The 12,683-nt window shown below is 36.4% G+C and overlaps 1 pseudogene; it reads right to left on the minus strand.

Annotated features, from left to right (window-relative positions):
• Nucleotides 1-6,625: 6,625 nt before the first annotated feature.
• LOC107179964 lies at nt 6,626-10,123 on the minus strand (annotated as a pseudogene).
• Nucleotides 10,124-12,683: the final 2,560 nt, after the last annotated feature.

Genomic DNA, 12,683 nt, shown 5'->3' on the forward strand with positions numbered 1-12,683 from the left:
ATTTCACAAGCAGACAAGTGCACATCATGTTAAAACATGCCACACCTAGCCAGGGACTAAACAATCCCCACAATAGGCAAAGAGAGCCTCTGTAGAAGACTGACCTAAGGAAAAACCAGCCAGAACAACAAACACAGGAGACACTCTCTGAAACACCAGGTCCTGGGGAACAGGGGACACTAAATTGCAGTGCACTACAGGACCTCATCTTCATAAAGCCATTACCTTTAAGAGCAGGAAATGTAGTTATGTTCCTAACACATAGAAACAGACACAGAGAGTTAGACAAAATGAGGAGAAAAAGGAATATGTATTGAATGAAACAATGGGACAAAATGACAGCAAGAGATGCAAGCAAAATGGAGATAAATAATATGCCTGATAGAGAATTTAAATACTCATAAATATACTCACTGGATTTGAGAAAAGAAAACAGGACTTGAGTGACACCCTTAACAAAGACATAGAATATATTTTTTAAAAAACCAATCAGAGGGGAGTCTGGGTGGCTCAATTGGTTAAGCATTTGACTTTGGCTCAGGTCATGATCTTGCAGTTCATGAGTTTGAGCCCCATGTCGGTCTCTGTGCTGACAGCTTAGATCCTGGAGCCTGCTTCATATTCTGTGTCTCCCTCTGTCTGCTCCTCTCTGACTCATGGTCTGTCTCTATCTCTCAAAAATAAATAAACATTTAAAAAAGAATCAATTAGAGATAAAGATCTCACTAATTGAAATTAAAAATACACTGGAGGGGGTAAGTAGTAGACTAGAAGAAGCAGAAGAATGGATCAGTGACCTGGAGTATAGTAATGGAAAGCAATCAAATTGAGTAGGCGAGAAAAAAAAGATGAAAATAAACCTAGGGAATTCAGTGATATCATCAAGTATAATGTTATTTGCATCATAGGTATCCAAGAAGGAGAAGAGTGACAAAAGGAGGCAGAAAATTTACATGGAGAAATAATAGCTGAAAACCTCCCTAATCTGGAGAAGGAAACAGATATCAAGATCCAGGAGGTACAGAGAGCCCCCCCCCAACATAATCAACCCAAGGAGTTCCACATAAAGACACATGACAATTAAAATGGCATAAAGTAATGGTAATGAGAGAACTTTACAAGCAGTAAGAGAAAAGAGGACAGTTATATACAATCCCTTGAGGCTACCAACAGATTTTATAGTAAAAAAAAGTTTAAGACAGAAGGGAGCAGCATGATATATTCAAAGAGTTGAAAGAAAAAAATGTAGGTAGGAATATTATATCCAGCGGGCTATAATTCAGAATAAAAGGAGAAATAAAGTTTCCCAGACAAATGAAAGTTAAAGGAATTCATGACCACTAAAGCAGTCCTATATGAAATATTAAAGAGGATTCTTTGAGTGGAAAGGAAAGACCATAAGTAGGAGCAAGACGAGTAGGAAGCACAAAATCTACAAAAATAAGTACATCTGTAAAAATTAGTCAAAAGAATCACAAAATATGATATTATATAAATATGATATTATATACCTAAGACATAGAAGGGAGAGAGGAGTAAAGAAAGGATTCAAAGTTAAGTGAGCATCAACTTATGCAGAAGATATTATATATAAATCTAGGGTAACCCTAAGTCAAAAACCACTAATAGGTATGTAAAAAATAAAGAGAAATGAATCTAAATATATCACTAAAGAAAGCCCACCAAATGTGAGACAAGGGAGAAAAAAAAAGAAAATAACAGAGAAGAACTACAAAAACCACCATAAAACAAGTAACAAAATGGAAGTAAGTACATAAGTATCAATAAGTGTTTTGAATGTAAATTCATAAACACTCCAATCAAAAGACATAAGGTGACAGAATGGATTAAAAGAAACAAGATCCATATATATGATGCCTTAAGAGGCTCATTTCAGACTTAAAGGCATGTACAGAATGAAAGAAATGGGATGGAGAAGCACTTATCATGCAAATGGATGTGGAAAGAAAGCCAGGATACAAATAGTTATATTGGAAAAGAAAGACATTAAAATAAAGACTATAACAAGAGATCAAAAAGGACATATAATCATAAAGTGAACAACTCAAAAAGAAGATATAACAATTGTAAATATATATGCACTCAACATGGGATAACCCAAACACATAAAACAGTTAATAACGAAAAAGGAATAGATAGTAATACAATAATAGTGAAGGACTTTAACACCCTACTTAATCAATGCACAGAAAATCCACATGGAAATAGTGACTTTGAATGACAAATTGGCTTAGGTGGATCTAACAGATATATTCAGAACACTCCATCCTAAAACAGCAGAATACACATTCTCTTCAAGTGCACAGGGAACAGCCTTTGAAAGATCACATATTACACCACAAAACAAGTCTCAACAAATTCAAAACAATTGAACTCATGCCATGCATCTTTCTGCCCACAATGCTATGAAACTAGAAATCAATGCAAGAAAAAATTTGGAAAGACCACAAATACATGAAGGTTAAAAAATATACTACTAAACAATGAATGGATCAACCAGGAAATCAAAGAAGAAATACAAAAATATACAGAAGCAAATGAAAATGAAAATATGTCCAAAACCTTTGGGATGCAGCAAAAGCAACCCAAAGAGGGAAGCATATAGCAATATAGGCCTACATTAAGAAGCAAGAAAAATCTCAAATAAGTAACCTCACCTTACACCGAAAGAAGCTAGAAAAAGAAAAACAAATGAAGCCAAAAGGAAACAGAAGGAAGAAAATAATAAAATTAGATCAGGAATAAATGAAATAGACTCTAACAATCAGACAAACAAAAGATGAAATCAATGACATCAGAAGCTGGTTAACTGAAAAAAATCACAAGAATTGATAAAATTTTGACCATAGAGAGAGAGAGAGAAAGAGAGAGAAAAGAAGAGAAGGGAAGAGAAGAGGCAAATAAAGAGAATCAAAATGAAAACGGATAAATAACAACTGACACCACACAAATACAAAGAATCATAAGATAATATTATGATAAATTATATGCCAACAGACTGCACAATCTAGGAAAAAAGGATAAATTCCTAGAGTCATATAACCTCCCAAAACTGAATGAAGAAGAAATAAAAATTTGAACAAACCATTACAAACATTAAAATTGAAACTGCAATCAAAAAGAAATCACAGCCAGAAAATTGATCAAAACTCAAAACAGATATAAACAATATACCTGAACAGAGAATCACAGTAAGAATAAAAGCCTCCCAACAAACAAATTAACAGGAATTAACACATATCATTCTCAAACTATTCCATAAAACACATGAGGAAGTAAAGCTTCCAAATTCATTCTGAGAAGACAAAAATATATACCAAATCAAGATAAATACACTTAAAAAACATATAAAGACACTACAAAAAAAGAGAACTACAGGCCAATTTCTCTGATGAATATAAATAAATACAAAAATTCCCAACAAAATACTGAGGAACCAAATCCAACAACATATTAAAAAAGTCATGCATTAGGGCACCTGAGTGGCTCAGTCAGTTAAGAATCTGGCTCTTGATTTGGGCTCAGGTCATGATCTCAAGGTTCATGAGATTGAGCCTTGTGTTGGGCTCTGTGCTGGCAGCATGGAGACTGCCTGGGAATTTCTCTATCCCCCTCCCTCTGTTCCTGCTCTGCTCATGCTGTCTCTCTCTCTGTCTGTCTCTCTCTGTCTCTCTCTCCCAAAAATAAATAAACATGAAAAAAATATTTTAAAAAAGTCATTCTCCACGATCAAGTGGAGTGTATTCTCATATGCAAGTGTGGCTCAATATTCACAAATCCATCAATGTGATCCATTACATAAACAAGAAAAGGCCAAAAAAACATTTGATCATTTCAGTAGAAGCAGAAAAAGCATTTGACAAAGTACAACATCCATTCATGTTAAGAACCTTCAACAAAGTAGGTTTAGAGGGAACATACTTCAACATAATAAAAGCCATATATGAAAAAACTACAGCTAATATCATCCTCAGTGGGGAAAACCTAAGAGCTTTTTCCCTAAAGTCAGGAACAAGATAAGGATATCCACCCTCATCATTTTTACTCAACATACTACTGGAAGTCCTAGCCACAGCAATCAGACAAAAAAAAGAAATAAAAACACCCAAATCAGTAAGGAAGAAGTAAAACTTTCACTATTTGCAGAGGACATGATGCTATATGTAGAAAAACCTAAATTCTACCAAAGCAAACAAACAACAACTGCAACAACCAAAAAAAAAAAAAAACCTACTAGAACTGATAAATAAATTCAGTTAAGGTCGAAGGATACAATGTCAGTATACAGAAACCTGTTGCATTTCTGCACATAAATAATGAAGCAACAGAAAGAAGTTAAAACAATATCATTTAAAATTGCACCAAAAATAATAAAATACCAAGGAATAAATTTAACCAAAGAGGTGAAAGGCCTGTACTCTGAAAAATATATAAAACATTGATGACAGAAATTGAAGATGACACACAAATGGAAAGATTTTCCATGCTCTTGTATTGGAAGAATATTGTTAAAATGTCTATACTACCCAAAGCAATTTACAGATTTATTGCAATCCCTACCAAAATACCAACAGAACTTTTCACAGAACTAAAACAAACAATCCTAAAATTTTTAGGGAACTGCAAAAGACTCCAAATAATTTTGAACTAATTTTGAAGCTAATTTTGAAAAAAGAAAGAAAGAAAGAAAGAGAAAAAAGAAAAAAAAAGGAAAAAAGAAAAAAGAAAAAAAATAGTTGGTATTACCACAAATCCAGATTTCAAGTTACACTACAAAGCTGTAGTAATCAAAACAGTTTGGTATAGTCACAAAAATAGACACATACTTATATAGAACAGAATAAAAAAACACAGAAATAAACCCTTGATTACATGGTCAATTAATCTTTGACAAAAGACGCAAGGATATGCAGTGAGAAAAAGACAGTCTCTTCAACAAATGGTATTAGAAAAACTGGAGAGCTACATGCAAAAGATTGAAACTTGACTTCTTTTTAACTTCATACATAGCAAATAAACTCAAAATGAATTAAGGACCTAAATGTGAGACCTGAAACCATAAAAATCCGAGAAGAGACTGCAGACAGTAATTTCTCTGACATCATTTCTAGGAATATTTTCTGGATATGTTTCCTGAGGGAAGGGAAACAAAAGAAAAAACACCCCCCAAAAAAACAAACAAAAAAACCTACTGGTATTATATAAAAATAAAAAGCTTCTGCACAGTGAAAGAAACAATCAACAAAATTAGAAGACAACTTACTGAATGGAAAAAAAAATTTGCAAATGATACATCCGATAAAGGGTCAGTAACTAAAATATATAAATAACTTATACCAATCAAAACAAAAAAAAATCCAATAAAAAAGGGCAGAAGACATTAACAGATATTATCTAAAGAAAATATACAAACAGCCAACAGACACAGGAAAAGATGTTCAACATCATTCATCATGAGGGGGATGCAAATCAAAACCACAATGAGATATCACTTCATATATCATAATGGCTAAAATCAAAAGGACAAGAAACAAGTGTTGGCAAAGATGTGGAGAAAGAATCCCTTGTACATTGTTGGTGAGAATGCATACTGGTGCAACTACTGTGGGAAACACTACGGGTTCCTTAAAAAATTAAAAATAGAATTACCATATAATGCAGTAATGACACTACTAGGTATTTACCCAAATAATATGAAAACACTATGGGTATATGCACAATTTATGTTTACTGCAGCATTATTTACAATGGACAAATTATGGAAGCAGGCCAAGTGTGCACTGTTATGTGAGTGGATAAAAAAGTTGTATATATATGCAATGAAATATTATTCAGCTATATAAAAAGAATGAAATCTTGCCATTTGCAATAACCTGGATGGATTTAGAGAGTATAATCTAGAGGGTATAATTAAGATGAGTCAGTCACAGGAAAACAAATACCATATGATTTCAGTCACATGTGGAATTTGAGAATAAAAACAAATGAACAAAGGAAAAATAAAGAGACAAACCAAAAAAGAGGCTCTTAAATATGAACAATAAACAGATTTTTAACAGAGAGGAGGTGGGTGAGGGCATGGGGAAATAAGTGAATCAAATTAAGAGTATATTTATCTTTATAAACACTGGGTAATATATAGAATTGTTGAATCACGATATTGTATGTTTTAAACTAACATAACACTGCATGTTATGTATATTGGAATTCAAGATTTAAAATCATTTGAAAAGAATACACATTTTTATACATCATAGCATTCATTATGCTACATTACTAATTATATTTATAGCTTAGCAAGGCAATTAATATACAAAACTCAATTTATTTTAGATTGTTATCCAACACATGAATAACAATCTAAGTTATTCTCTGGATTTCACACCCTTTGTACAAGCACTTGAAAGATATTTATGATCATATTTTATCTACAATAAATTCAGCTATATTATTATAAGTGATTTTTCCTACTGTACTCATCAATAACTTCAATATTGGGAATAATGATTAAGCCTCTTAATGCAATGGTTGCATTAATACATTATTCTACTTAATAAATGGTTTTGTTTTGCTGTGTTTGTTTTTTTTCTTTTTTTAAGATGCTTTATTTCGCTTTAATTTTCTTGTATAAATCTGTGTTGGACACACCTGGAGCATGGGACCTCTGCACAGAGATTCTGGTGTGAGTCTTTACAAGATGGTCACTGAGTTCCTGATAGGGCGACTTGTTGAACACAGTCTTTTACCAGAGGTGAGGTGTGAGATTGCTGTAGGTTTTGGACATGGCATCACAAATGGCTTTGGTGAAGTTGTACAGGGTGGCAGTGCAGCCCTTGGTCGAGGTGTAGCCATTGTCAATACCAGACATCATCAGTAGCTTCTTGGGCACAATGCCAATACCTCTGGGGCAGGGATGAAGCACACAAGCACAGAACCACAGTGGCTGGTCCATCTTGCATGGGACAGTGTGGGGTTTGCTGATGTTGTTCTCCCAGTAGCCTTGACACATGCAGTAAATGGAAAGCTTCGCCAGGTTGATGGCCCCATGGATGGCAGTGGCTACATCCTTGGAACACTTAACACTCAGATCGACATACCTATTGTGATCTCAATGGCAACAAGTGCCTTGAACCTGGTCCACTGGCCATCATGGATCTGCTTTTGCACAAGCCTAATCTTTAAAACTTCATCCTTGAGGGATGCATCAGGAAAAAGTCAATGATCTCAGATTCCTTGAAAGGCAGGGAGAAGAGATAGCTCTCCTCCAGGGACTTGATCTTCATGTCCTTGTTCAGGTGGCACAGCTTGGTGACAGGATCCACTCCTTGTCCTTGGCACTACTTAGTAAATGTTATGGTTATTGAATTTTAATTGTATTTAATACCATTCTTTAAGACAACATGGACTAATATAATTATATTTCATTCCAAATTTCCAATTATGCTCCTTTGTACCAATTCATAAGATGCCATTCTTCATTTATTGAAAGTCACTCCATTCTACCAATTCATTTAGTTCCTATTTTATTCAGGAAATCATTATTAACTATTATTAACTCATCATAATATCACAGCTACTTACACTTATTCACTGCATTTTTACAAACTATGTACAATTTTATGAGCATTTTAGAATGGCTGTATATATTTACAATAAGTAAAAATGACAAAACCTAACCAGTATGTTTCTTATCAACTTGTAGCTTCGACCCCATCAGATAGAAATATTTTCTTTAAAAGAGTAGTCATCCTCTTGAGAAACTCAATTATACCCCTATTCTCAAACCAACAATTGTTCTCAGAGATTTTCCTTTAAGTGAGGTCTAAAGGACTTGGACCTGCAGTTTCCTTTTGGCAGGAAATAGTCATATAGACATTAGCCCAGGGTTTCTCTGTAAATTCCACTTTCTTCATGGTTTAAATATTACTTGATTTTATGTATAGTATAACTCTTTTTTTTTTGGTGAATTCATCTTTCAACATTTGGGTCTCTTATTTAGTATGCACATTAACCACCATCATTGGTCACTAGGCTTGGCCTGTCGTAGACTCTAAGTCTAAAGTTCTTTTTTGACCAGCAAAAGAGAGGATGCAGGATTGAAGCAAGAGATGGCTAATGTCCAGGAAAAGACAAGAGCCCCAAATAAGGGTCCTTGCCTCATATTTATTCAGATCAGAAGGCTTACAAACGTGATGGGAGTGTACAAAGAGACAAAGAAACTGTGGACATTAACTTGGGGGCATGAGGGAAGAGGGGGGTTTTGAAGATATACAGTGTTTGGGGTTTGGGTCAATATAAAACAAAATCCTGACGCTGGGAAAATGGGTAGATGGTTGGTAATGGCAGACAGGAGGTTCCATGCCTGTTTTATCTTAGCTAGACTAGGGGATGAGACAGATAGGGGAAATAACCTCAGGGTCAATAAGGCATCTTTTGTTTTGTTAACCATTTCCACTCTGGGCTGCTTTGCCTGCAGTGCAGCAGTCCATAGTCCAATTCACCAATAGTCTAATTCACTAACTTGGCCCTATCCTCCTGTGAAAGCAGCTTTTCTGCAATAGTATTTCCATTTTTAATTTTCATGTATCAACAGAGCTCAGAGACTGTGACTAAAAGGAAAATATCAGCACCCATAAGAATGTTCTAAGACTAAAAAAAAAAAAAAAAAGAATGTTCTAAGACTGATTTAATAAGAGCCAGAATCCAGATAAATTTCAGTCAGCCTGCTGAGAGAGAAATTTGCAAAAGGCAAATTAGAATATCTCATTATGTAACTGCTCATCTCATTTTGTAATATTTGAATACTGTTCTACTTTGATCTTGATTTGCCAATGTGTATCTCAATGTTTCAAATATTTTACTCACGATTAAACTCAAAACATGGGGGGGAGTTCCACACTGATATGTCATAGTGATATTTTCATCTGTAAAGTGGTAATACAGTCTTCTGGGAATTTTATCGATATTAATCACCAAATACAATATTACAAGCTGAATTATTTTAATGGTTATCACAAATTTAATCCAATCAACAACATCACTAGCACACAGATTGTGAATAAAAATTGAAAAAGGGAAATAATACATTAATTTCAATTTCAGTTAATATTACTTACTAGCCTTAAGCCCTCAATGTTAAGATAAGAATTTATTATAAAAAATTACTTATACCAAAGTTTAATTAAATAATTATGAGAAAGATACATGCTCATGCATGCATGTTGCCAGTAAACCCAGAGGACTAATTTGTTGTCCTAACAAATAACATGTTTTGTGAACAAAGTTTACTGAATTTCATATTCTTGAATTTATTAACCATGAACTTCAACTGTACACAATTATATGGTCTAAAAATGTCATTAAAAGGTGAGTCTACACTTGATTCACGTTTATTCCACAAAACATCAACTTAAAATACTTCAGGGGTGCCTAGGTGCCTCAGTAATTTGAGCATCTGACTCTCAGTTTTGGCTCAGGTCATGGTCTCAGGGATCATGCGATTGATCCCTGCATTGGGCTCTGTGCTAACAGTGCGGAGCCTGCTTGGGATTCTTTCTCCCCTATCTCTCTGCTCTCCCACCCTCTAAATAAATAAATAAATAAATAAATAAATAAATAAATTTAACTGTATATATATATAAGGATCCTGGGAAGATGGAGGCGTAGGAGGACGCTGGGCTCACAGCGTATCCTGCTGATCACTTAGATTCCACCTACACCTGCCTAAATAACCCAGAAAACCACCAGAAGACTAGCAGAACGGAGTCTCCGGAGCCAAGCACAGATGAGAGGTCCACAGAAGAGTTTAGGAAGGGTGGAGGGGTGGTGATGCTCCACGGACTGGCAGGAGGGAGCTGGGGTGGAGGGGCAGCCAACCAGCCAGGCAGAGCCCCCGAGTTTGGCTTGCAAGAGCAGAGAGGCCGGATGGAGTCTGTTCCCACAGCAAGCGGGACTTGACATCTGGAAGGTTACAAGCTAATAGGTCTGCTTGGAGAACAGGAGGCCTGGAGGAAAACGGGAGGGAGAGTTGTTGAGCCCCGGACAACAGAGTCCAGTTCGGCGGGGAACAAAGGCGATCGCCAACGCCATCTGCCTCGCCCATCCCCCAGCCAAAATCCCAAAGGGAACTAGTTCCTGCCAGGGAACTTGCTTGCACCGCTCAAACACCCAAAGCTGTGCTTCTGCCTATCCATCCCTCAGGCGGGTCTGACTCCCTCCTGGTGCAGCAGGGCCCCTTCCAAAGCGGATCTCGAAAGGAAAAGGGAGCTGAGCCTGCCCCTCTGGCTCCCGTTCACCTTGCCTATCCACCCCAGCTAATATGCCAGATCCCCAGCACCACAAGCCTGGCAGTGTGCAAGTAGCCTAGATGGACCACACTACCCCACCGTGAATCCCGCCCCTAGGAGAAAGGGGAAGAGAAGGCACACACCAGTCTGACTGTGGCCCCAGCGGTGGGCTGAGGGCAGACATCAGGTCTGACTGCGGCCCCACCCAACACCGCAATTTATTCAAGATAGCACAATGGAACTGCCCCTCAGTCCTGCACAACTCCAGGGACTATCCAAAATGACGAAACGGAAGAATTCCCCACAGAAAAACGTCCAGGAAATAACAACAGCTAATGAACTGATCAAAAATGATTTAAACAAAATAACAGAAAGTGAATTTAGAATAATAGTCATAAAACTAATCGCTAGGCTTGAAAACAGTATAAAGGAGAGCAGAGAATCTCTTGCTACAGAGATCAAGGGACAAAGGAACAGCCAGGAAGAGGTAAAAAATGCTATTAATGAACTGCAAAATAAAATGGAGACAACCATGGCTCGGGTTGAAGAGGCAGAGGAGAGAATAGGTGAACTAGAAGATAAAATAATGGAAAAAGAAGAAGCTGAGAAAAAGAGAGATAAAAAAATCCAGGAGTATGAGGGGAAAATTAGAGAACTAAGTGACACACTAAAGAGAAATAATCTACGCATAATTGGTATTCCAGAGGAGAAAGAGAGAGGGAAAGGTGCTGAAGGTGTACTTGAAGAAATAATAGCTAAGAACTTCCCTGATCTGGGGAAGGAAAAAGACATTGAAATCCAAGAGGAACAGAGATCTCCCTTCAGACGTAACTTGAATCGATCTTCTGCAAGACATATCATAGTGAAACTGGCAAAATACAAGGATAAAGAGAAAATTCTGAAAGCAGCTAGAGATAAACGTGCTCTAACATATAAACGGAGACCTATAAGACTGGTGACCGATCTCTCTACTAAAACTTGGCAGGCCAGAAAGGAATGGCAGGAGATCTTCAGTGTGATGAACAGAAAAAAAATATGCAGCCGAGAATCCTTTATCCAGCAAGTCTGTCATTTTGAATAGAAGGAGAGATAAAGGTCTTCCCAAACAAACAAAAACTGAAGGAATTCATCACCACTAAACCAGCCCGACAAGAGATCCTAAGGGGGATCCTGTGAGACAAATACCAGAGACACCGCTACAAACATGAAACCTATGGACATCACAATGACTCTAAACCCATATCTTTCTAGAATAACACTGAATGTAAATGGACTAAATGCGCCAACCAAAAGACATAGGGTATCAGAATGGATATAAAAACAAAACCCATCTATTTACTGTCCACAAGAGACTCATTTTAGACCTGAGGACACCTTCAGATTGAGAGTGAGGGGATGGAGAACTATTTATCATGCCACTGGAAGTCAAAAGAAAGCTGGAGTAGCCATACTTATATCACACAAACTAGACTTTAAATTAAAGGCTGAAACAAGAGATGAAGAAGGGCATTATATAATAATCACAGGGTCTATCCATCAGGAAGCGCTAACAATTATAAATGTCTATGCGCCGAATATAGGAGCCCCCAAATATATAAAACAATTACAAACATAAGCAACCTTATTGATAAGAATGTGGTAATTGCAGGGGACTTTAACACTCCACTTACAACAATGAATAGATCATCTAGACACATGGTCAAAAAAGAAACAAGGGCCCTGAATGATACATTGGATCAGATGGACTTGACAGATATATTTAGAACTGTGCATCCCAAAGCAACAGATATACTTTTCTTCTCGAGTGCACATGGAACATTCTCCAAGATAGATCACATACTGGGTCACAAAACAGCCCTTCATAAGTATACAAGAATTGAAATCATACCATGCATACTTTCAGACCACAATGCGATGAAGCTTGAAATCAACCACAGGAAAAAGTATGGAATACCTCCAAAAGCATGGAGGTTAAAGAACACCCTACTGAAGAATGAATGGGTTAACCAGTCAATTAGAGAAGAAATTAAAAAATATATGAAAACAAATGAAAATGAAAATACAACAATCCAAACGTTTTGGGATGCAGCGAAGCTAATCCTGAGAGGAAAATACATTGCAATCCAGGCCTATCTCAAGAAACAAGAAAAATCCCAAATACAAAATCTAACAGCACACCTAAAGGAAATGGAAGCAGAACAGCAAAGACAGCCTAAACAGCAGAAGAAAAGAAATAATAAAGATCAGAGCAGAAATAAACAATATAGAATCTAAAAAACCTGTAGAGCAGATCAACGAAACCAAGAGTTGGTTTTTTGAAAAAATAAACAAAATGGATAAACCTCTAGCCAGGCTTCTCAAAAAGAAAAGGGAAAT

The sequence above is a fragment of the Panthera tigris genome, chromosome X (assembly GCF_018350195.1).
Source record: "Panthera tigris isolate Pti1 chromosome X, P.tigris_Pti1_mat1.1, whole genome shotgun sequence".
Lineage (NCBI taxonomy): Eukaryota > Metazoa > Chordata > Mammalia > Carnivora > Felidae > Panthera > Panthera tigris.